This window comes from Tursiops truncatus, chromosome 3, assembly GCF_011762595.2.
Source record: "Tursiops truncatus isolate mTurTru1 chromosome 3, mTurTru1.mat.Y, whole genome shotgun sequence".
Classification (NCBI taxonomy): Eukaryota; Metazoa; Chordata; class Mammalia; order Artiodactyla; family Delphinidae; genus Tursiops; species Tursiops truncatus.
Genome location: NC_047036.1, coordinates 117,537,445 through 117,542,630, shown reverse-complemented (window position 1 = coordinate 117,542,630; position 5,186 = coordinate 117,537,445). Strand labels below are relative to the sequence as shown.

Below are 5,186 nucleotides of genomic sequence, written 5' to 3'. Positions count from 1 at the left end.
CAGGAATATGAGTATGAAAAAAAGATTTCTCCTTAATTAGGGAGAAACTTGCCAGGTGATATCTAACAAGAGAAAACAGTATAGCATCACAGCAAGGCCCCAGAATCAGAAGATTTAGGAGAGATGCTTAGCTCTGCCATTAATTAGTTGGTGACCTTAGTGAACTCACTGAACGTCTATGAACATCTATTTGCTCATTTCTAAAATACCTCCCATCACAGAATTACTTCTAAAATTAAAAGTGGTAAAATAGTGTATGATGCATAGTAAGTGCTTTTTTTAAAAGTTAGGGTAGGTATACTTGTAGAGCACTCTAATCAACTTACAAAATAAAACTAGCAATAATATTTGAAGACAGTGAATTCCAATTTAAAAACATCTCAAATAAGATGTGTCATGTACTAGACTGCACACAAAGCATAATTGAGACAAAAGGTGACAGTAAACAATCCACGCTTTTTGGAGTGTTCTTAGGGCTGAAGCTGAATCCTTTTCTGTCAAGAAATTTATTCTCTGACCCTAAGAATACTTGCAATAATGTGAAAGCACTCCTCTACAGGTAAATCGAGATAAATTTCTTAATAGGAATATATTTACAGATATAATACCGGCATTTATTTTTCATTCTTTATCAGAAACCGAAATCATTCTGATATGAGGGCTATTCTTCCACTTATCCTGCCTATGCTCTGGGATGTGAGATTGGTGATAATCGGCTTCAGGAACTTGAACTCGCTGGCCCAGTACCTCCCCGCAGACACACCTTATACTGGTAGCTCTGGGACAGGGTCCCCGTGCCGCTGACGTCCACCAGGTGGCCCGGAAAGGGGCCCTCGGGCACCGAGCAGCGACCCACCGAGGCCGCCCCGCCCCTCCTGCACAGCCGCACCGCGACGAACACCTGCACCGAGAAGAGGAAGAGCGACGACACCGACGCCAAGGCGACCACCAGATAGACGGTGAGCGGGGCGGCCGGGGCCGCGTCCACCGCTTCCGCTTCCGGGGCCGGCAGGTAGGGCTGCGAGAAGCCGTCCACCAGCAGCACGTGCAGCGTGACGCTGGCCGAGAGCAGCGGCTCGCCGTTGTCCTTGACCAGCACCAGCAGCCTGTGCTTGGCCGCGTCGCGCTCGCTCAGCAGCCGGGCCGTGCGCACCTCGCCGTTGTGCGCCCACACGCCGAACAGCCCGGGCTCCGTGGCCTTGAGCAGCTGGTACGACAGCCAGGCGTTCTGGCCCGAGTCGCCGTCCACCGCCACCACCTTGGTCACCAGGTAGCCCGCCTCGGCCGCCCTGGGCACCAGCTCGGTGCAGGGCGCCGAGGCGTTCTGCAGCGGGTACAGCACGAAGGGCGCGTTGTCGTTGTCGTCCACCCAGCGCCTGGCTGCTGAGCGCGGGCGAGCCGCGGTCGGCGGCGCCCACGCGGAACTCGAACGCCCGCAGGGCCTCGTAGTCCAGGGACCTCAGGGCGAACAGGTGGCCGTTGTCCGGGCTGATGGACACCAGGGAGGTCAGGGGCACGTGCGCGTCGAGGGGCGGCAGCAGCGAGTAGGTGACCTGGGCGTTGGCGCCCGCGTCTCTGTGGCGCGGACGCTGCCGATGTGCAGGGCGGGGCTGTTGTTCTCGCGGACGGACAGGGTGTAGGAGGTCTGGGTGAAGGCGGGGGCGTTGTCGTTGACATTGGACACCAGCATGGTTATGTTGTGCTCGGTTTTCAGCCTGGGGGTTCCCATGTCAGTGACGGTGATGGTGATGTTGTACTCGGCTCTTTTCTCTCTGTCCAGAGAGCTATCGGTTACCAGGGTGTAGTAATTCTCTACAGGTAGCTTCAGGACGAAGGGGAGATTGTCTTGGATGGAGCACACCATCTTTGCATTGTTTCCTGAATCTCTGTCTCGAATCCTAAAAACAGCTATGACTGTCTCAGGTGAGTTTTCTTTAATTGCTGTAGTAAGTGATGACATGAGTAGTTATGGTGGATTGTCATTTATATCTGTTACCTGAACCACCATCGTATGTTTTCCAGAAAGTCCTCTGCCATCTTTGGCCTGAATAGTTAATGTATAAATTTGCATTGCCTCATAGTTCAATTCAGCTTTAAATGAAGATTGCCAGATGTTGGATTGATTTGAAACGTTTTGAGAATTCTTTCAGTAGCATAAAAAATGCATAAACTATTTCCCCGTTACTTCCGATATCTAAATCTCTAGCTGACATGGTGACAACCAGAGAGACAACAAGGCTATCCTCAGGCACCTGCACCTTGTAGAGAGACTGTACAAATTCATGGGCGTTGTCATTGATGTCCAAAACGAGGATGCATACCAGGGCAGTTCCAGAGCTGGGTGGAGAGCCACCATCCTAGGCGGTGAGGAGTAGACTGAGCTCAGGCACCTCTTCTTGATCCAGCAGTCTATCCAGCACCAATTCAGGATAGATAATCCCCTCCCCACTATCATGGACATTAATGTGGAAATAGGCATTGGGGCTGATGGTGTAGTTTCTCAGGTTGTTTGTTCCAACATCTGAATCCTGTGCACTTTCTAGGAGAAATGCTGCCCCTGGAGTGGTAACTTCTAATATTTTCAAGGATATCTCTCTATCTAGAAATACTGAAGAATGATCATTGATGTCTCTGACCCATAATTCAGCACAGAAAATCTGAAGAGGTTTTTCCAGTAACAACTGGAAAGGCAGCACACAAGGCTCTGTGGGGCCACACAGGTCCTGTCAGTCTAATTTCTCATTTAGAAATAAATCACCAGTAAACGGATCGAGTAGTAAAAATCCTGTATTCTGGTCTGAAATGATTCTAGGTCCCCGGGCTAAGGATTCCCCCAACCCAGGGTCATTTGCTAGGTTGGCCAGAAAGGTGCCTTTTTCAGCTTCCTCTTCCACAAAATACAGTAGTGGTTCCCCACCAGCCCAAGACACTTGGAGAAATACACAAAGAAATAGTACTTGCCTTTGCTGCACAGCACGCTCCACTCTGGCCTCCATTCTTTGTTTAACCAGTCTTCAAAAAACACTTTTTCTCGGCCTCGAGCAATTCAGAAATGACATCAGCTGAATCCTTAGAAATGAGCTGGATCATAGCAATGCTTGTGGGGAGGGATCCCCACTTTCTCCCAACACCTATTACCACGGCTTCCTTTCCTTGACTTTTCTAGTCTGGTCAGCTTTCCTCTTAACACTGGAATCTGCAACATTCTTTATGCGAATATTTTGTTCTCTTTTTAACCTGCAGCGCCACCTTGCGTTTTGTGGATGTTACTCCCAATTTCAGGAATAGAACAAAAAGATGGCGGATTAAAGGAGCTGGAGTAGGATTTTTTTTTCCCCTTAGTGTCTTTGCTATTTCATTTCATATTTTCCCTCAACTGGCCACAGTAATCCTAGTTTGTAAATGCTTACATCGTATCCGTCTCTGTGAGTCTACATTCGCAGAAAAATAAATCAGTCTTTTTCCTTAATTTAGGTGCACAAAATTAAACTCTGGCTTCCCACCAGCAGTTAATCCTAAGAAAACCTTTTCCTGTTTTTAAGATTGATAGTAAAGAATATATAAGAAAATGAAGTCTCCATCAAAAAGTCAACATATATTGGTTGAGAGCCTTTTGTTTGTAAACTGCTTACCAATAATGCTGTACACCCTTCAGAGTAACTGGCCTTTTTTCAGTTTCTTGTGAATTAAATAATCCTTCCAGTTTCAAGGTCTTCACTCTTCACCCGCAATATTTTTTGGAACATTTTCTACCCCCCATCCTCCACCCTTCACCTGATTTAAGTACTATGTATATGTTAGTGTTCACATGACTGGCATTTCCAAGAGTATGCAATGAATACTCTTAAAATTAATAGTAGCAAGTAGGTGTCATTCTTGCCTTTGTGGAAGTGCTCCTAGTATTTCATCTTTAACTATGATGGCTGATCTCAGTTTGGGGTAAATGCTCTATTTTTTGTATCAAAAAAGTTTTCTTATTTTTCTTTATTCTTTAATATTTTAGAGTAATTTTTGACATCTGTTGAAATTTATTCTTTAGCTTTTTAATTCTTGGGTTCTTGATATAAATGACATTTAACCATTACATATTATTGTTTTAATGTATAGATGGAATTGATGAGCCAGCATAGTTTTAGGATTTTTCTGGCCCTTGCTGCTCTGTGTGTATACATGAATGTGTGTGTTTAGCTTCTGTGGTTTTGGTATTAAACTATCCTGGCCTTATAGTATGGATTAGGAAGCTTTCTATCTATTTTTATGTAACAGAATAGTTTTTATAATTATCATCTGTTTCTACATGCTTTATTGCAACTTGCCTTTTAAATGGGTTGGGTTTGGGTGGTAAATCTATGATTATCTTTTCCATTTTACTTTTGGTTATTAATCTGTTCGGGTTTTGTTTCTTTTTAAAGTAATTTGTAGTTTATTTTTAAAAACCATTTATTTTATCTGGATTTGCAAACATTTTGGTATTATGTTTTCGATTTACAAACATTTTGGTATTATGTTTTCATTGCATTATTTATCTCTAGTTATAATTCTATTCTTATTAGTAATATTTAGTACTTTATCTCGTTTTTATTCTTTTTTTTTGTTTTTGGCAGTATAGGACATTTAAAAAATTTTATTATTATTTGGCTGCACTGGGTCTTAGTTGTGGCACACGGTATCTTTAGCTGTGGCATGCGGGATCTAGTTCCCTGACCAGGGATCGAACCTGGGCCCCCTGCATCGGGATCGTGAAGTCTTAACCACTGGACCACCAGGGAAGTCCCCTCCTTTTTATCCTTGAGGAGACTTGCAAGATCTCTATTATACTGATCTTTTAAAATACACTTTTTTCAAATAATCTTTGACCTTGATTCAAAATCAAATAGCACTAAAAGGTTTATAAGAAAATACAGTAGTTTTCTGCACTTTCCCTCCTCATTTTCCTAGTTCCCTTACCAATAGGAGACTTTTTTTTTTTGAGGTAACATTGGTTTATAACCTTATTTAAGTTCCACGTGTACATTACATTTTGACTTCTGTATACACTATGATGTGTTCACCACCAAAAGTTTAGTTTTCAACTACACAGTTGACCCCCTTTACACATTTCATCCTACCCCTACACCTCTTCTCTGGCGGCCACTACTCTGTTCTCTATATTTTTTTGTAATTAAAAAATTTTTTTTTTTGCCACG

General features: G+C 43.7%; 1 pseudogene; it reads right to left on the bottom strand.

Moving 5' to 3' along the window:
• Positions 1-644: 644 nt before the first annotated feature.
• LOC117311632 (protocadherin beta-7-like) lies at positions 645-3,085 on the bottom strand (annotated as a pseudogene).
• Between the last annotated feature and the right edge of the window lie 2,101 nt (positions 3,086-5,186).